We start from the raw sequence: 22,540 nt of genomic DNA on the forward strand, positions 1-22,540 counted from the left end.
CCATTATAGAGCTGCATCTAAGGATAAGCACGTAGAGGAATACACAGTGATATAGATATAAGATTAGGATTGGTACGTTCGTTAGCCTCATCTTGATGAGTGAATAAAAAGGGGTATCTCTACTTCATGTCCTCTAACGATTCCCAAGTATCTTCTTCTACCTTGTAAATTCCTCTATAATACTTTCACCGCAACTATTTTTTTATTCCTCAACTTCTGGACTTGACGATCTAGAGTTTCGATAGTACCTAAAAATCTTTTCTCACCTACCTCATGACACACAATAAGGGAACGAGACCTCATACTATATAAAGTTTTGAAAAGGGCCATTTGAATACTAGAGTGGTAGATATAGTTATATCCAAACTCAATTAGGGGTCTTCCAAAAAATCATTGACCCACCTTAAATTTAGCAACACTTTTCAACTATGCTTTCAACTATGTCTACCTCCCTTCATCATTTCCAACTTAGAAATATTTCACCATATCATCACTATAATCAGAAGAACTCAAGGTCTAATCAAGGAGTACTAGACTATTAGTATCAAGATCTGCGAATCTATAAATCACCATATTCAAGCCTAACATTACTACACCCACTTTATAGATCTATTAACCAAAAAGCAGCAACTTCAATCATTTTCATTGGATCTGCACCACATATCCACTTTCTAACAATTCCACATAACGACCGTTAATCTCACTCTTACCCTTTCATCTATAACTTTAGCTCAAAATTTTCACACGACAACCTTCCCACAGGAATATCTACTCTCTTATCTATATCATTGCTCCCTCGCTTTAAAACACCACTATGTACCATCATACGATAAGGGAGGTCAATGAGGTATACAAGCTTCAAGAAATAGGAGTAATGCTGCTCAATTATGACTCATATTTTTTTGCACTACTCAAGGGAGGAGTAATATATGGTATAATAGGCACATATACCTCCTCAATAAAATGCATAGAGAATGGATAGATGATCTTTCAAACATACATATAACATGACACGAGTTCTCAGGAAACGAGCATATCGGGAAACATAAGTTCATACCTCATGAGAAGGGTAACACAAAGTTTTGGGATCTGAATATTTGGGTGAAACCATAGGTTACCATATGAGATATTTCCTCCTTGCTCAAGGAGTGAAGCATGAGTAAGAATTTGCATAAAGTGCTTGGGCCATAGACATAAGCACAGAATGAGTGTGTAAGACATGGCCCACATTCCATCTTGGGCTTAGACATAATATGATACAGATTGATAACCTACTATAGAGTCAGGTTGTATAGAGTTGAGAATTACATGAGCCTCACATAATCATACTTGAATATCTGGAAGTTTAGAGGCTAGGGGAGGTTGTATCAATTGAGAATCATTATTGCCTTTCAGTTAGCAGGTCAGATATGAACGTAGGTATGCACACCGATTCTGGACCTCAGACATAATCATGGCTGAGAGGAACAAAACATAGGTAGAGTGTCTTCTTAAAAAGAAGTACAAGTGATACGTTAGAATAAGAAAGGATCCCTATGAAACTCATCATAGAACCCTCTATAAAATTCAAAGCCTGCCATGGCCTGGTCCAATACTTAATCAACTGTCCTTATCTCCAAGGTCACCATCCTAAGTTTATAAGCCTATTGTATTAACAGATCTGTAGGCACAATACTCGATATGACGAGAAATTCTATATTTGGAAGCTACCAACTTCTTTCTAGGCCACCCCTTACAAAGACAGTATCTTTACCTATACCAATTATGTCATCATCCTAAAAATTAACTCTCATGCATGGGCATACACATTCCCTATTCTTTAACACTTAACAATTTATTTCCCACTCCTTAGTCTACTAGCATTAAACTTTTTTATCTCACATCCTTCCCATTAAAGGGATTTAGTGCTGTACAAAGGGCACACGTCGTCCAACTATAATTTCCTCAATTCAACTCTAATGAGAACTATATAATAACCATGTAACCTTCTCCATAAGAAGCAAATCCAGCATACTACTAGGTACACATAACATTTATAAACTTAAGATCTCATCTAATAGTATTATATATACCTTAGGTACAATATATTCTTACAAACTTAAGGCTCTTATTCACCTACAAACTTAGCCACAATTCACTGTTTCAACACTAGTCCTCACAGAAATCATGCGCACGTACATATTAAAGATTCTCAAGAGATACACATTGAAACTATTTCTCACACCACATCTAGCCTAATAGATCCATTTCCACAAAGCCTATTCTACCATCCTCAAGATATCATCTTTTTTTCCACCATCAACATCTAGAGTTCAAACGTAATGTCTAGTACAAATCATGGAATACTGATAGAATCTCCACATACTATACTAGTCCATCAAAATTTTGGTAAGGAAATCAACCTAAATTTCTAATTTCACGCAACTATGGCCTACATACACATCTTTTTTTTGCAACATTAGTACTATTGCACCTTAAATTTACTACACACCTCCTCATTTATTAGATCGGCTTGCAAATACTAGAAAATAAATTGAGGATCACCAGTCCACTAATCCCATGATAAAGTAGTAAAACCTATCTTACACTCTATCTAATTATAATCTCTTAGCACATTCTTATTTTTCACATCACATCTATCTACTCATACATACATTTAAATCATACTTATAGTTATATGCAACAAGAAGCTCTTCCCCAAAACCACCAATTGAACTTAACATTTGTAAATTCTTAACCACCCTGTCTTTCCATTAACCACCCATGTTTGTTCTTCAAGAACTCCTTCCTTATTTCAAATAAACTCCAAAAATATCTTAAGGAACTACCCTTTTTCTATGAACTATCATAAAGTTTTCTAATATTGCTTGACATAGCCAACACAATAAGTATGTACCACCTTCATCACTCAATTAATGGGGACAATACTCTCGCTATTTTGTCCAATCAATTCCTATTCCCACTCTCAGAATTCTAAACATATGACTCCACATCTCAAGCTCTAGGGTCATCTCACTGCTCATGGGTCACAACACCCTAATTTATATTTTATACCGGGTGAAAATACTACCTCCATATTAAGATACATATATTATTTTAAGTTGGCATATAAAAAAAATTATGAGAGCACCTGGACACCCATCCTACCATAGCTTAAATGCATGATTCACGAAAATAAGGGTATACACTTAAACCAATAAACTTTGATGCACTAATGGACTCCTCTAAAGCTGTAGTGCGAGTTTCGTACCCATTTTGATGACTAAATATGAAAGAATATCACCATTATAAATATAAGCTTTAAACACGTCCATTACTTCAAAAATTAAGGCATAGTCAACAAAATTAGAGTAAAGAAGGAAGTCTCGATGAATTTATCACAAACAACTCGATTACAAGATCAGGAATATGAAAAAATGAGAAACATTTCTTAAATGTATCATACCCTCCTCATTATAAGTGAAGAGAAGAGAAGAGAAGACTTAAATAACTTTGGAGTTGGTGTGCTGTCGCGCAGCCGGAGCCTATTTCGCGTGACCTTAACATTGCTACTGACTATGTCGCATGGTCGCGCAGCTGATGTCCACTTCGCATGGCGGATTGCACAGGACCCGTAGTGCCCAATAAAATGGGCATAACTTTTAGCATATAACTCAAATTAATGAACTGTCGAAGGAGTTGGAACAAAGGCTTCACGAACTTTCATTTTCTTGGTATAAGGCCACAAAATCTTAATATTCTAGGAGTTCCTTATAAACTTAATTCACATCCAAAGATCGTCCCATTGTAAGAAATTATTTTTAATATCTATCCAATATTAGAAATCATCGAGTTTGGAGTCTATACACATTTAAAGAATGACTTGGACCATAGTTTGAAAATTTGGGATGTTATAATAAATAAGGTACTTAGGCATTGCTGTAACGTGTACTACTTATTAGTACCTGTTAAACTTCTTATTTACTCATACCTTTAGTAAATGAGAATTACTAGAATGGGGATTCAACTGATTATATAGTCACCTAATAAACGTGGGTTAGCAGAAAAATAGGGATTAAAGAAAAAGTAATACAAATGTAAGAAAAGAAATTACAACTAATTAATTTCAAAATGCAACTTCTTACAATGATATTTTTAGAGTAACTCAATCTTATAGGGGTATTTTGATATTTCAACTTCAACTTTTTTTGGTACTACTTTTAGTAATATATGATAAAAGAGCGTATCCACCCTCACAACAGACTTTAAGATGATATGTGTAAGCATATTTGAGAATGAAATTGCATCAGTTAAGGGTTTCCACACTTAAAAAAAAAAAAAAACTTGGGCATGTGTTCTCCCACGTGCTTTTGGTAAAATGCTATGGTCTGATTGTTCTTACTAGATATGGATAAATTTCACGTCCTCTAAGCTCAGCCCATCAGATATAATTATTCCTTAAGATGTTGTTTCCACAGTACCAAGCTTGTGATTCATGAGAATGATATGTATGCATGATCATAGTAAAAAAAAGTAAAAGGTATATATGAATGTCATTTTGACCATGAAAATCATAGGTTGCAAGTCTTGTGATTAGAGATGTTGTATCCGATTAAATAAGTTTAAACAAGTCATATGATCATGTAAGAGTCCACAAAAATTGGGTGTGGTGATTAGAGATGTATGAGGAAGACTTGTGATTATACAATTAACATCCTTAGAACAGTGTTTGAGAAAGCATAAGTATGTTGTAAGGATGTCACTTGTTATGTGTGGTTATACAATCAACATCCTTAGAATAAGCATGTGATCATGTATGAGTACATAAATTGGGGATGGCAATCAACAATGTGTGGTTGAACAACATGTGATCATCCTTACAACATACTTACGCTTTCTCAAACATTGTTCTAAGGATGTTGATTATATAACCACAACTCTTCCTCATACATATGTAATCATCACACCTAATTTATGTGGACTCTAACATGATCATATGACTTGTTTAAACTTATTTAATTGGATAAATTTAAAAAATATAATTTATTATTAATTAATTATTGTCCTTTTTAAATTCTACTAGTTTTGGTCTATATATAAGTGTCATATTCTAGTAGGTGCAGTATCAACAATGCTTTAACATAGATATAAACCTGAATTTCACTTACTAATGTCAGAGTGTAAATCTCATTGGTCATACACACACCACACACATAGAGATGCATCGATTGTATAAGGGGTCAATATATTTTGACAACCAGTACATAATTTGATATACAAATTTCAATAGTAACATGTGAATTTTTGATAATTCTTTAAGGGTCGTTTGGTAGAGTGTATATTCAGATAATGTTTGTATTAGTCATTTTTGGATTAGTTATACTTAGATTATATCTTATGGATAGTTTGATTTGGTGCATTAAAAATAGCATGCATGATAATAATAATAATAATACACATGCATTAAAATACACAACTTCAGATCATGAACTTTTTTTTACAACACTTCCTTCTTTAATCATTCTAATTCATGCATTAAAATCACTGCATCACGAATACCATGAATTTTCATATATTAATAATACACAGTTTAATAGAGAATGGGTGGACTCAGTAATAAACATCAATAGATAGCGTACAAACTGTATGTCATCTTTTGATTGATCTGAATTAGATCATGACTAATTACGATAATAGCTGACACTAAATTGACCAAAATGTTGGCAGCAAAAAAAAACAGTAGCTTGATTACAAAAACAAATTCAATCAAGCTTGTTTAAGATTTGTTGTTGTTCACACATGTAGTTCTCTTGTGTCCGGTTCTCTTACAAATTGAACATTTGTTCCTTCTCTTGCTCTTGAAATTCTCACCGACGCCTTTGACACCTTTTCTTCTTTTTCTTCCAAGCTTGGTATCGACAAGAGGCGGAAAAATCTTCACATTAAGCAATTCTTCTGGCACACACACCATTTCAACTCGAGAGGGACAACATTAATAGAATCCATGTATGCAAGAATGTATGCTTCAACTTATACAAAGGCAAAGAGTACTCATAGATGCTCATACCATACTCATTGCCATGCTTTGATTGCAAAATGACCATCACGTGAGCACAAGTATCTTGATCAAGTCATAGTCCCTACATAAACATGACTTTTCCAGTAGGTCCACATAGGCAGTAACACCTGCACCGAACATGGTAAATTGATTGCCGTCCCTGGTTACATTCTCTACATACAAGGAGTCATCATTGATCAGTTTTTTTCTTGCGATTTTTTTGGCAGCCGGCACCATTTGATTACCCATTGATTTGAGGATATATGCATGCCTCTCCCTAAACAATTCTCCAAACCTCTTAGCAATCGAATTAAATATAGATGCCACGGGATACTCTCTTTTGTCTATCAACATAACATTGAGTGACTCGGCGATATTTGTGGTCATCACATCATATCTATTGCCAGGAAAATGTGCCCTGCTCCACTTCTCAAAACCAATATCATGCTCAAGGACAACAGCTGCCGCGGGACATTTGTTCTTGAATTCTACAAAATGATTGTCAAACTCCTCCAAAGAATAATCCTTTGCCGCATTTTAGTAAAGATAGAGGGAATTTCCACAATGATGATTTACGCGGAGATTTTCACCAAGGTGCCTCATGCAATATCTGTGGTGAGCATGATTGTAAATGTTCACAATACCGTTGGCGATACTCTTGTGTCTATCAGAGATAAAACACAAATCTGGTTCATTGATCACAATCTCCTTCAACTTCTCAAAGAAGAATGTCCAAGATGCATCATTCTCTTTGTCCACGACACAAAAGGCAATTGGATAAACATGATTCTCCGTATCTTGTGCAACATCGCTCAACAATACGCCCTTGTATTTACCATGTAATGAATACCATCAACCGCAATTACCTTTCTTATGTGGGTAAATCCCTAATGCAAGCACCGAAGGCCAAAAAATAATACATGAACCTGTTACTATCCTTGTTTACCATGATACAATAGCTAGAACCAACATTAAGTGTCTCAAACATGTAAGAAAAAGTCAGTAAGCATGAATATCCGTTCTCCGCTGTCCCTCAGTCCATTTTCCTGGCAACCCACCACCCTTCCAACATTTCCAATAGCTTGGACTACAATGAAAATAATTAAACATAGCTCTTTGAATCTCTTTCACATTTGGACCTTTGCCATCACGATACATATTTACACAAAGTGAAGTAATGACTTTGACTGAAATTTTTCTATGGCTATTGTTAGCATGTTAAATGCCACAACTATGTTCGCCAATATACTTGTAGATACAAAATATATCCGAACACTCATATTTCCTCACCCACAATATCCATGCACAGTTGCGAGATACACATTTCACTTTTAATTATTTAGTACAACTCTTCACAGTAACAAAATTAAAAGACTTCTTTGCCGTCGCTTCAGTTAATAACAATTGCAACTCATTCTTGTTACTGAAAGTTTGGTTTATGAATAAATTAGTTCCATCGGAGAAGGAATGGTTGGATTGTGATCCTAATTCCTGTTCTCCCTGCATTTCTTCACAACATTCGGGTTTGGGATCTTACGCATCTACTGGCTATTTTTCCACATTAGTTGAATCATCATGTATATTCATTGAATGATCACCCAAGCTCTCATTTGAATTATCACCCAAGCTCTTCTTTGAATGATTACCCAATCTTTCATTTCCAATCGAATCATTGTCGTTGTTAAATGAATTCGTTGGCTCAATTGGAGGCCTCTCATTGACATTTATCCTCAATGTAGGCCTAGAGCCATCAATACCAATATCTAACATGTACAAGCTCACGTGCTATCATTTTTTATGAATGTCAAGAGATGTATTTTCCCCTCTCATTCATTTGATAGCTAATCACCAAGTAATTTTGCTCGCAAGTCAACTCGCCGGCCTCAATTACGCTTGCAATCATATCCTCATATGAACTATTATGACGCAACGCAATGGGAACTGTTGTCTTACTAAAAGATTTCCAATTTCAGCTTTTGAGAGTCTCCTCCCATACTCCCATATAATCACCACCAACAACAAAAAATTCAGCTACTGCCATTATAAACTACAAATATAGATACTAGATTACAGTATCAATCGTTAACGATCAATGAAGTATGACATTCGTTCAAAAACACGACTAAATGAGATCATGGTTCAAAATTCAGCTCCTGCAATGGAGAAACTTATTTTTAATGCTTTTAAACTACTAAAATGTATCTATAATGAGTTATCAAGTGATTATTATGGAATATTTCTCAAATTTCTAAAATGGCGGGAAACTAATTTTGAAGCTTGGTTTTTTGAAAGAAAATGGAGTAGGAGATGATGATGATTTTACCTTGGAAATGGATATTATGGTGCAAATAAATATATTATTCCATATTTGTTGGAGGGGGACCAAAGTGGAGATATGAAAACTTAGGGAGGTCTTTTGTATGTTCCAAGTAGGGCTCATGGATGATGTCATTAATAGTGGCTATACCACTAATTTTTCAAAACTTGTGACTTAATGTCACATTTTAACCTTTAGAGTGACTATTTTTCCAACTCTCCCATGTTGATTTCAAAGCCCTTAGGCCACATTTCATCAACTATGCAAATTCCTTTGAAAGTGATTGCACATTTGGAAAAATAATCCATCATGATATGGTATGACTAGTCTTTTAAAAGGTTCGGGTGTGAGATGAAACGTTTTACCTGATAGCTGACGAAGCATAAGCCTCGAGGCAATAGGGTGTAGGCCCCGTGAATCTTTAAACATTACTCCCTCGGTTTTTAAAAAGAATGATCTAGTTTGATTTGACATGAGATTTAAGAAAATAAGGAATACTTTTCAATCTTGTGGTCCTAAATTAATGTTATGTCAAATGTACCAAAATGTCCTTTAATCTTGTGTCCTTAAATATGCCGCGTGGAAAACTGAAACTAAAGTATTGCCAAAAGAGGAAAGAGGTGATTCTTTTTTAAATAAACTAAAAAGGAATAGATCTCGATCGTACATTGGTTATTTGATGGACGTACCAGATTAAGTGTTAACCTCTATAAATTGGTCCTCCCTCCACCTATTAGGGTTACCACATATTCTCTACATTAATTCCATCATTGATGGTTGTGGTAACATAAAGTTATGGCAAGGAGGTAGAAACCAATTTACGACTAACGCTTTCGCTTCTCTCTGTGATTATGTCTTTCGTATCAGGTATGTGCCCCTAACGATCTCTATGTAAGATTATCGTGTTCAAAATCCTGATATGATGTATTAAAAGTATTTAATCTTATATGCGGCATCCGATCCTAGATTGTTTGAACGGATAATCTTCAAAAATTATATAACCGCATCAGCCTTGGTGAAGTGATAAAGAATAGTCACTACCCATCACCCTTATAGAATTCAGGAATGATTGTCTCTCCCTAAGGATGAATTGCTAAGATTTGATTAATCAATATACACTAAGGCATAGGCAATCAACAGTTATGGGCCTTATGGGAAAGGATAAGTGGTCGGCATAAAAACTATGCAATACTTTTACATGTTAATAGCTGAACTACAGTGGTCTGAAGGAATTATGCAACATCCACAATAGCCACCATAAATAAATAATTATGTTTTGTTTTAGATTGCACAAATTCTGAAAAACTTTAATTTTCCCATAATGTAATAACTATGTTTTATTTTAGATTGTGTAATAAATTAAAGTGGTTATTATACTAAGCAATAAATAATATGTGTATAGTTAGTGCAATATAGTTTGTTAGTCACCAAAGTGACCAAACTAGAGGAATTAACGTCTACACATATAATTTTTATAATAACTTGACATATGTGGATTAATACAATTCATTATTTATTGGCATATTCAGTATTCCAAAAGAGACTGAGTCTGGTTTTTCAACCGAATGCATGTATTATGTTTCTATAGTTTTTTAGTCACCAAATGGCCAAACTAAAATGTATAAAATTATTCACATGCATAAAATTTTATGATATTATATACACATTTGTATATATATAGTTTGTTAGTCACCAAAGTGTCCAAACTAGAGAAATTAGCGTCTACACATATAATAGTTATGATCACTTGATGCATGTATTATGTTTCTATAGTTTGTTAGTCACCAAAGTGGCCAAACTAAAATGTATAAAATTATTCACATGCACAAAATTTTTATGATATTATGTGTGCATTTGTATTTATATAGTTTGGTAGTCACCAAAGTGGCCAAACTAGTATGGTTAAGAAAAATATGCATTCATAAAATTGTCATTTATCTATGAAGGTTAATTAAATGCCTATATTGAAAAATAAATAGATAAATTGATTTTCACTATTGCTAGAACTTAAGAATTTACCCAAAAGTGAATCTATCATTCTATGAATAGTGAAAATTATGAGGTAAATTAATATTTTTTAGTCAAACATATATTGTATATCCAAAGATATCGTATATATTTGATTAAAAATATTCAATCACCTATTAAAGATAAAAATGACATTTAAATTATGATAATGTGTCGTAGTATCTACCCAAAGGAGAATTACGATATATTTTATCGCTTTAATGAATTCACAGTATTTTCTGATTTTGTGAGCATGTATATCTATTTTGCCGTTATTCCTCTTCATTCGCATGCTTCGTCTGTTACTGTGTTCAATGGAATGAACTTCTTTGAATGACATGAACAAGTCCAGTTCCACTTAGGTGTGATGGATCTTGACTTGGTTCTGTTGAATGACAAATCTACTGCCATTACTGATAAGAGTAGTGACGATGAGAAGTCTTTTCATAAATCATGGGAGCGCTCTAACAGATTAAGCCTTATGTTTATGTGAAGTTGCTAACAACATTAAGAGTACTATTCCACAAACAGAAAGTGCCAGGGAATACCTAAAGTTAGTGGGAGAACGTTTTCGTTCTGCTGATAATCTCTCGCTGGTACACTAATGGCTGAACTCACGACCATGAAGTTTGATGGGTCGCGCAGTATGCAAAATCATATCATCAAGACACTAACATTGCATCAAGACTTTCCACCTTGGGGATGGAAGTGGATGACACCTTCTTGGTCTAGTTTATTTTGAACTCATTGCCTCTTGAGTATGAACCATTCCAAATTAACTATAACACTATTAAGTATAAGTGGGATGTTAGTGAATTGTCCAGTATGCTTACTCAAGTGGAGTCAAGACTTAAGAAACAATGAGGTCATTCCATTAACCTCATGGTTCAAGGAGCTGGTAAAGGACTTAAAGCAAAAGCCAACAATTTTAAGAAAAAGAGAGCACCTGCTAAAGTTCCACAGGATGCTCATAAGGATCTCAAGGGTGATGTGTGTCGTTTCTGTAAAAAGGAAGGACACTACCAGAAAGATTTCCTGAAATGTAAAGCTTGATTTGAAAAGAAAGGTACACTTAGTGCCTTTGTATGTTTCGAATCAAATTTCGTAGAAGTTCCTAATAATACTTGGTGGCTTGATTCTGGTGCAACTACTCATGTATCCACTATATTGTAGGGATTCACTACGATCCGAACTACAAATCCAAATAGGGATTTCTTGTTCATGGGAAATCGCATGAAGGCTAAAATTGAAGGCATGTGGACTTATCGTTTGATCTCGTCAGTACATTGGTTATTTGACGGACGTACCAGATTAAGTCTTAACCTCTATAAATTGGTCCTCCCTCCACCTATTAGGGTTACCACATATTCTCTACATTAATTCCATCGCTGACGGTTGTGGTAACATAAAATTAGGGTAAGGAGGTAGAAACCAATTTACGACTAACGCTTCCGCTTCTCTCTGTGATTATGTCTTCCGCAACAGGTATGTGCCCCTAACGATCTCTATGTAAGATTATCGTGTTCAAGATTCTGATATTATGTATTGAAGTATTTAATCTTACACATCTTCGTCCCATATAGCGGTGTGGTGTCCCCGTAATCAACCCATATACAGTGCAGCCAAGAGCCCAAATAATTTCACAATATGCCTCTCTTCCACAATAATTTCCGCCATTGGAAAGAAAGAATGATGAATTGGTGTGCAATGTTGCTTGCTGGTAGCATACTAATGAAAAGATTTGAGTTGAATTGGATGGGAGGTTTCTGTGCATAGTATACTATTTTAATTTTGTTTACAGGTTTGTACCATATTTTTTATTTTGTAATGCAAATCTTGTACACGATTAATTCCTATATTCCCCTTACGCTATTCCAATTTTAATTTGGTTTAAAGATTGGTTTCCTATTTTTACACCTCCTAGTTCCTACACTATTCTTCTCCATTTTCCTATTTATGTAGGGATTAACTTAATTTTGTTTCGTTTTTTCCTATTTCTTTAGGGATTAACTTAATTTTATTTCGTTTTTCCTATTTCTTTAGGAATTAACTTGATTCGATTTCTTTTTTATTTTCTAATTGAATTCCTAAATAAGATAATTTGTAAAATAAATTAATCAAATTAAAGAGCATAATATCAGGGAGGGAAAATCAATGAGGTTGTAATTTCTTTTTCATTAACAATAATAAGTAGATTTTAAAAAGATGTTATGAAGACATCAAAATAAAGAGTTAACTATAGTTTTAAAAAAGAAAAGGCCTCATATATTCCTCAAAATTTAGAGTCTATATACCTCTCATTACAAAAATAGTTATAATTATTTCCTTCTTTCCACCATTTAACAATTTATTTTACAACAAATAATTGCAATGGAAGAAAGCTTTGTTAAGAAATTAGAGAAGAAATATGAAATTAGGGTTCTAAATGGAGAAGAAGGCATCAATTTTAAGGGAGGGTGCTTTAGCCAAGTCGGTTGTCTGGTGGACAACTATGTAGGCAATTTTTTGACACATCAGATGCCAAGTAGGATCTAGTGGTAAGTCCGTCAAAAGGATGGGTATTTGTGGTCCTTTAGATTGACGGGGGGGGGGGGGGACATCTTTTAATACCAAAAACAAAAAGGATAATATGTACACCATTTCAGATAATTCAAGGGTAATTTTGACTATTTTCTGTATTTTTAGTGAGCCTGGTTAGCAACTTGTCACCAAATACCTAAATGGAAGTAATTTTACCTCTTAGGGAGAGTAAGGACCTCTTCGAGTTGTCTAATATTTCTGGCATTCAGATTCTAATGGTTTGGATATTGGGTTCCACCTAAAGGATACACTGATTCTTTCATTAGCATGTTGTGGCATTAATTCCCTTAAATACTACTTGTATCTTCTGTGTATATATAGTCTTCTTCTTGTTAAAAAAAATTCTGCTTTTTTGTACCTTTCAAATATTGCGTGTTGGGCTATTATGAAGATTCACCAGTGGATTTGTGTTGTGAAGAATGTGATATTGTCAAATGGATAATGTCTTCATCACATGGACTAGAAAATGTGCATTCCGAGGGATCCTCTGCAAAGATTTGTTAGAGTACTGTGCAACCAAAGAAACATAGTAAGTTTCCTCGTGGGAATCATATTAACTAGGAAAAAGGAAGTAAGGTTTCGGCAAAGCGAGATATCTACTTGTTAAAGAAGCACTTGGTATGTTATCAGGCATCAAGAAATATGGATCTCCACTGATAAATACTATCTCTGCTCAAGAGTTGTGTCAACCAAATCCATGGCAATCATGACTCGAGGAAATTTTAGCAATCATAGAGTTCAATTCAAATTCTTTTCCTGAGGAGACTCCAGTGCAACGGTCTTTAGGATCAGTAGGATACACGTAACCTCAGAATCTTCAAAATGCCAAAATCACTGAACATAGAAAAAAATAATACAATTATCTAAAGGTTAAGTGTTCACCAACATCTTTTGTATTCATTACTTAGTTAATTTGAAGAGGACAAATCAAATCAACTAATGAATGCAAAGGATGGTGGTGAACTCCTAACCTTTAGATAATTGTATTGTTTTTTGCTCTTTTCAGTGATTTTGGCATTTTGAAGATTCTGAGATTTCGTGTATCCCGTTGATCCTAAAGATCGCTGCACTACGCTCTTCTCAGGAAATGAATTTGAATTTTTAACTCTATGATAAAATTTCCTCGAGTCACGATTTCCATGGATTTGGTTGACACAACTCTTGAGGAGATAGTATTTATCAATGGAGATCCATATTTCTTGATGCTTGATAACATACCAAGTGCTTCTTTAACAGGTAGATATCTCACTTTTCCGGTCCTTACCTCCTTTTTCCTAGTTAATATGATTCCCACGAGGAAACTTACTGTAACATTTTGCAATTTGAAGTAGCTAGGAAGAAGCTAAGAATTTGAAATAGTCATTTTTGGAAAGAATGAAAATCTGGAAACTTACTTAAGTTAGGAAAAATGTGAGTTTTTGGTCAACTTCAAATGAACATAACTCCTAGCTCCGAATGAGTTAGGTGTACTTCTAGGTATGGTTGGAAATCTCTTGGAACGATCTTTCCAATGCCGCCAAGATTGCATGAATCCGAGTTCGTATGAGTGAGATACCCCCATTGGATGTTGGGCCGTTCAAATAAGGAAATGTCCAATCCGGATTTTTGAAGGATATTTCAGTCTTTTCCTTATCCAATTAATTAAATTCGTTTTAGTGAATTAATTAAGGGTCTAAACTGAACTTGTCCAGTTTTACGCTTTTGGAAAAGAGTTAGGGTTTTAGAGAAGAGGGAAGAAGAGGAGAAAAGAGAAGGAGAAGCAAGGAAATTGTCAAGTTCGTCGAGTTTCGCTTGTGGATTTCGTCGGGGGTGATCCCTACAAGGTATGTGAGATCACATAGCGTTGGGTTAGTTCACCCACACGCCAATCATGATTCAATTTCAGCAAATTTATGAGATTTGAAAGTAAATCCTTGAGTTCTTGATAAATTTCGTTTGAATTCTTGTGGGTTGTGTTGATTGGAATTTCTTGAGATTGATTCACGTTTTTAGTTGTATTTTGAGTAGAATCTGATATACTTTGATCATATAATCGGTACTAAGTATTTGGGGAAAGAATCCATGGAGTTTAGAGGGTTTAGAGCTGAAAAACGAAGAAGAAATTTCGTTCGACAAAATTTGGTAGTGGTGGCGTGTCTCGGAGCCAATCTCCAGAATTAGGAAAATTTGTTTCACATCGCGGAGCCGTCACGGAGCATTCTACCTCAAAAGTCATTTTTGAAACTAAATTTTAAATGTCGCTCTGCGTCGTGGACCCACCCTCAAATATTGATATTTTGGTATTTTCTCATGTTTAGCTATCAAAAATCATTCCTAAACATCATGAAATCCTTCCAATCACAAAGCACAATCCTTGAATCCATAATTCAATTCAAGGACCAGTTAAGAGTCAAGTCAAGAGCAGTTAAAATCAAAGTCAAGAGTCAAGTTAAGAGAAGTTCATAAAGTTTTCCAAAAGTCTTTTACAAACATTTTAACTATGTTTTAAGACTTAAGTTTTGAGTTCAGTAAAGAGTAAGGTTGAAGTTCATTTCTTCAAAAGTATATGGGGACTATGTATTCCCAAAAGAGTTTAAAATGTTTTCGCATTGAAATAAGAACGGAAAGTGAGATTTTCAAAAGAGACTTTGAGCTAGTTTTTCAGTAAAAAGCCTTTGAGCTTGTTTTTCAGTAAAGAGCCTTTGAGCTATTTTTTCAGTAAAGAGCCATTGGGCTAGTTTTTAGTTAAAGAGTAAATGCTTTCACAATAAAGCAAGAGGGGAAACTTTGATTTCCAAGATAGCCTTTGAGCTAAGTTTTTGAGCAATTATCTCAAATCACAGAAAGAAGTATGTTTTTAGACATAAAGAGCTAGTATCATATTTTGGGAGTAGTATTGAGCACCGATATGGGGACGAGCTTGAGTTCAGATAACTCACGTCTCCATAAATCATGTAGACATCATGGGTAGAAAAGGGTCATACTTTTTAGATGAATCCTTTAATGATTTTAGTATAGACTAGTGGATCCACTTAGTGAGTTAGGTCCTATACCCCCGGCAAGGTATATGATGGTCCTTGGTAGCGTGAGGTAAAGTGCTATATCATCACTATAGCTCTTAAGTGATGATTGTCGGTTAGAGAAACTCCCACATCAGTATTTTGTATTTTGATATACATCAGTTTATTTGTATTTTTACATACATCTCAGAGTTATATGTATATTTGCATACACACAGAGTTGACATCATGTTTTAAACAATATTTCTTTATATTGCACTTGTTTTTAAACTACTTTATATTGAAATGAGTTCAGTTATGTTGAGTTGAGTTGATCCAGGTAAGTTCTTCAGTTCCTTTCAGATTCTTTTCAAGCCTATGTTGTGTTTAGCATTCCAACTCGCATACTCGTATATTCAATGTACTGATGCCAGTTGACCTGCATCTTATTATGATACAGAAACAGGTAACCAGGATCAACATCCAGCGCATCGTTGATCCAGTTGAGCTTCAGAGTTATTGGTGCCTTGCATTCTAGAGGATCCCCCTTTTTCATTACTTTATTATTTTAGTTCATTAGGATGTCGTGGGCCTGTCCCGACATCCATCTCCATTGTTTTAGAGGCTTCATAGATAGTCAGTCAGATGTTTGTTCATTCTTCATCATTTTGTTATTGGCTTATGTTCAGATTTGAGTTGCCATTTTGGCTAAGTTAAATGTTTATTTTCAAAACATTATGAGTTCAGTTTGAGACATGTTGAGTTATCTTGTATTTAGATTCAAAACATTAGTACGTAAGCTAGGCCAAGGGTTCGCTTGGGGCCATCAATGGTTCTCGAGTGCCAGCCACGTCCGGGGTGTAGGCTCGGGGCGTGACAAACTTGGTATCAGAGCACAAAGTTCAAGAGTCCTAAGGAGTCTATGAAGCCATGTCTGTAGAGTCCTAGTTAACAGTGTGAAGCCTGTCACATCTATAATTAGGAGACTGTAACACTTAGGAAAATTCTCACTTCTTTTACACTCATTTCGTGCGTTAGAGTTTGATCTTTAAAAAGTTTCCCTCTATTTCGTGCTTGCGCGTGTTTTTAGATAATCATGCCTCCACGAATAGCTGTCCGAGGTCGTCCTGCTAGGAGAAATGTCGAGGAACAAGGGGTACCTAATGCACTAGAAATGCAACCTTAAAGAGAGGTCACCAATGTTGAATTCTGTGAAGCTATCTAAATGTTAAGTCAAGTTGTGACCCATCAAGATGGACAAAGAGATAATTGATAGGAAGTGGCTGATACTTTAAGGATCCATGAGTTTTTAAGGATGAACCCACCAAGCTTCACAGGTTCAAGTGTCACAGAGGATCCAGAGAACTTTGTTAAAGAGCTTCAGAATTTTTTTGAGATTATGCATGTTGTAGATCTTGAGAGGGTGGAACTAGATGCATACCAAATGAAGGGTGTCGCTAGAGTTTGGTTCAACCAATGGAAAAAGAATAGGGCTGATGATGCGCCAATAGTGAATTGGGATGTGTTTGAGAGTTCTCTCATGGGGCATTTCTTTCCCTGTGAGTTGCAAGAGGCAAAGATAAGAGAGTTTCTCACCCTTAATCCAGAGTCTATGAGTGTTCATGAGTATAGTCTGAAGTTCTCACAACTTTCCCACTGTGCCCCGGAGATAGTTGCTGACATGAGGTGCAGGATTAGTTTATTTGTTGCTGGGTTGTCTCGTCAGTCAAGAAAGGAAGGCAAGGCAGCGATGTTGATAGGGGATATGGACACAGCAAGGCTAATGATCCATGTGCAACAAGTTGATGAGGATAACCTGAAGGATAGAGAAAAGTTTAAGAATAAGAGGGCTAAGACATCAGGGAACGAGTTCAGGCAACAAAAGAGTAGTGTGAACTGGTCTTCCTTCCAACAGAAACAAAAGGGACCTGCCTCATCATCTGCTAGTGCACCTGCACCTAAGAACAAAAGTGAGTAAAATAGCCAGAATTCCCAGAGTTTCAAAACTAAACCTGCCTATTCTCAAGGCACTATGGCACAAATGGGTAGTTAGCCTCCTGCATGCGCCAAGTGTGGTAGGAACCATTCAGGTACTTGTCGTGAGGGCTCCACTGGTTGTTTCAAGTGTGGTCAGAATGGGCATTTCATGCGAGAGTATCCAAAGAATAGGCAGGGAAATGGTAATAGGGGCAATAGAGCCCAGTCTTCTTCAATTGATCCACCAGACAGAGCTGTACCTAGAGGAGCTACTTTCAGTACTGGCGGAGGAACAAATAGCTTATATGCTATCAATAGTCGCCAAGATCAAGAGGATTCGCAAGATGTTGTCACTGGTATGATCCAAGTCTTTGACTTTATTGTTTATGCTTTGCTAGATCCAGGAGCGAGTTTGTGTTTTGTAACTCCTTATGTTACTATGAATTTTGATGTTATTCCTGAGCAACTTAGTGAACCATTCAGTGTTTCTACACCAATTGGTGAATCTATTCTAGCAGAGTGAGTTTATTGTGATTGTCTCATTTCCGTCAATCACAAGAGTACCATGGCTGATTTAATTGAGTTAGACATGGTAGATTTTGATGTCATTTTTGGTATGGACTGACTTCATGCCTGTTATGCCTCAGTTGACTGTAGAACTCGAGTTGCCAAGTTTTAGTTTCCAAATGAGCTAGTCTTAGAGTGGAAAAGTAGTTCATCAGTGCCTAAGGGACATTTCATTTCACACCTTAAGGAAAATAAGTTTGTTTTTAAAGGGTGTGTCTATCAATAGTAAGAGAATTTCCAGAAGTCATTCCTGACAATCTTTCCGGAGTGCTTCCTGAAAGAGAGATAGACTTCGGTATAGACCTTCTTCTAGATAATCTTCCTATATATATTCCGCCATATAGAATGGCACCAGAAGAGTTGAAAGAGCTTAAGGAGCAGTTAAAAAATCTCTTAGATAAGGGCTTTATTCGACCAAGTGTCTCTCCTTGGGGCGCTCCGGTCTTATTTCTGAGAAAGAAAGATGGTTCCCTTAGGATGTGTATAGATTACCATCAGTTGAACAAGGTTACCATCAAGAACAAGTATCCTCTTCCAAGGATTGGTGATTTATTCGATCAACTTCAGGGTGCCACATGTTTCTCTAAGATAGATCTCAGTTGTTTTAGAGGCTTCATGGATAGTCAGTCAGATGTTTGTTCATTCGTCATCGTTTTGTTATTGGCTTATGTTCAAATTTGAGTTGCTATTTTGGCTAAGTTAAATATTTATTTTAAAAACATTATGAGTTCAGTTTGAGACATGTTGAGTTATCTTGTATTTGGATTCTCTTTCTTATGTATAAGTCTTCCGCTGAGTAAGTAAGCCAGGCCAAGGGTTCGCTTGGGGCCAGCAATGGTTCTCGAGTGCCAGCCACGTCCGGGGTGTAGGCTCGGGGCGTGACACTTACTATGTTTCTTTGGTTGCATAGTACTCTGACAAATCTATGCAGATGCATGTAACTTGGATCCCTTAGAATGCACATTTCCTAGTCCACGTGATGAAGACATTATCCCTTTGCCAATATCACTTTCTTCACAACATCAATCCACTAGTGCATCAACATAATAGCCCAACACTCAACATCTGAAAGGAAGAGAAAAATAGAACTTTTTAAAACAAGAAGGGGACTATGTGTGCATAAAAGATACAAACAATATCTAAGAGAATTGAATGCCACAAGCAAAATAGATTCCAAAAAAGAAAACCAAAGTTGATAATCTAACTAGTAGTTTCCTTCAAGAGAAGCAACCCCTTGTGTGAAAAGATAAACTTCTCCCTTAGAAATGGAAAGTCAACCAAAAAAGAAGGGGTTTGGGATTGAGACAATGTTTTAGGTTTACCAATTACAAATAACATATATATAGATATGGCACAAGGCGATGAAGCAATTGTTAGAGAACAGAGATATCAAGCTTGTTGGAAATCTTGTTGTACAATCACAGATTCTTGATAGCTTGAGGCGTGTAAGTCACTGTCCTTAAGGATATTTCACCGGTATGTTGTATCCCCCAGGATTAAACAAGCTCTTCTAGAATTAACTAGGAACATGAACAACAAAATTTTTATAACTATATAACCCAAAAAGAAAGGAGGGGAATGAAGCTGTTGTGATATGTTTTTTCTCACTTCCACCTAGAGAGGCCAAGAATGACATATATGTACCAAAGGAAAGAAAAATTAAAACTGCAAAGGATAAATGCCATAAAGGCAGTAATATCCAATTAAAGAAGAATTGGAACGTTGGTGGCAACGACATTATATTGGAATGTTGGATAACAAATGATTTTGACCAAAGTTAATATATATTTTTGAGATCACTTATTTTATAATAATTGTTTTTCCAAACAATCCCCCACTTATCTAAAAAAAATAGAAATGAAAAAATGATTTTTTGTTGGGTTTTCACAAAGAGAATAATGCATCTAATCTGGTGTATCTTGGACTATGAACCAGATCTAGATAAAATAAGATTAAATGTACAAAATAATTGAGGAAGTTTAGAACTTCTATGAAACAATTTTTTTTTTGTAAATTTAGCGTCTTATTTATCACATTATGCCTCCATACACTTTATTGTTCATCATGGTTTTGTGCCAATAGGTCATGCATGTGACTGGTATTTATGAGTGCTCTAGAAATTTGTCATAATTTCATAGGAGCGACCCCACTCCACACTCATATAGGTCCATTCATCAAGTGTATTCTGCAGAGCAATACACCACCTATATATATATATATATATATATATATATATATGTTCATGCTATATTCACTCTAGTGTTTTATTTTCATTTGATGTTAAGTCCACTATTTCAAAAATAGATTTTCACTTTTACTTATGATAAGATAATATAGTCATGATAATAAATATATTTTTAATAGATACGTGAGTAAAAATGAATGGAGAAAGTAAAGTGTTGGTGACATGCATGACCTATTGGCGCAAAACCACGATGAACAATATGTTCATGCTATATTCACTCTAGTGTTTCATTTGATTGAAATCTCCTGTCACCAACACTTTACTTTCTCCATTCATTTTTACTCACGTATCTATTAAAAATATATTTATTATCATGACTATATTATCTTATCATAAGTTAAAGTGAAAATCTATTTTTGAAATAGTGGACTTAACATCAAAACTAATAATTGCGGATGGATAAATTTTCATTTCTTTTTCACTGTTTAGTACCTAAATTTTCATGCTAAGAACTTCGGCGAACTATATCAATGGATTGCGGATGAATCATTTATGAAAATTTTAAACGATCTCAAATTGTTGCATAAAAGAGATCCCCAATAATTTATAAGAAATGAATGGTTGTGATTTATGACCGAAGAAACATAAAGGTTGAAATTGTTGTGACTATTCGTAGTAAATAAGTCTTTTTTTTAATAAATAAAATATGTAGGTTAGTTACAAGGGTATTATTATTCTAAAATGATACAAATAACATTGAAGTGTATATGATGAAAATAGTAAGAGGAAAATACGAGTGTGAATTGATGAATGGTTTTCTACAATTTATTCACCAACTCTTTCTTATGTGGTACCTAGAATTTCGTTGAATTTTGAATGTAATCAACTGTTGCAAATAACATTTGAGATTTTTTAAGAAGAGGAAGAGTAGAAAACTTAAAAATTATAGATTAAAGTGAGAGGAAACCCCTCTATTTATACCTAAAAATAGTAGTATGAATAGGTACCTTATTAGAAAAGTCACAACCTTTCGAAAAAGTCACTGCTCATTGGAAAAGTCACAACTCGTTGAAAAAGTCACAACTCATCAGAAAAAGCACAACCTTTGGAAAAGACACAACCCTTTGAAAAAATCACAACCCTTCGAAAAAGTCGGAACTCATTGGAAATGTCACAATCCCTCAAAAAAGTTCCAACCATTCAGAAAAGTCATAACCCTTTAATGTGAAAAGGTATCTACTTTTAATATAATACTATTAAATAAATAAATAAAATTGAGTATTTTTAATTGGGGGATATTATATTAATTATAATTTAAGTTTGGGAGTTCATGCTTTTAAGGTATATATATATATATATATATATATATATACATACATACTAGTAAAATTACCCGCGCCAGACGCGTGAATTTAATATCATAGAATTTATAAAATAATACTTAAAACCTATCAGTCATTAAAACTAAAACACTATATTATCTTACATACAAGATTACGTAGTAACGAACATTAATAATGTAAAGGGAAATGGTAATTATAACATCTTATCATTTATCCTTTTGCTTTCCGGAAGTGATACTATTTGGTATTTTTGGGGAATCAAACGAACATCAACCTGAGATATTAAATTTTCTAATAAATAAATAATTGTTGGTGAAGGGATAAATAATTTTTTAAAAGCTGAAAAAAGTGAAGAAATAGTATAATTTTAACGTGTAGGAAGCTCAGCCCTACCTTTTGTTTTACATATATCATTTTAAAGTTCCTCATTTAAATGTATCATAAGTAATTACTAAAAATTAAAGGGAGAGTGTATCATATTGGACAACAATTCAACTTCTTATATATACTTGAAAGAGAAAAATATTACACAAAAATATTCAGTTATTT

This window comes from Solanum verrucosum, unplaced genomic scaffold, assembly GCF_900185275.1.
Source record: "Solanum verrucosum unplaced genomic scaffold, falcon-dt-bn FXZP01000156.1, whole genome shotgun sequence".
In the NCBI taxonomy this organism is placed as follows: domain Eukaryota; kingdom Viridiplantae; phylum Streptophyta; class Magnoliopsida; order Solanales; family Solanaceae; genus Solanum; species Solanum verrucosum.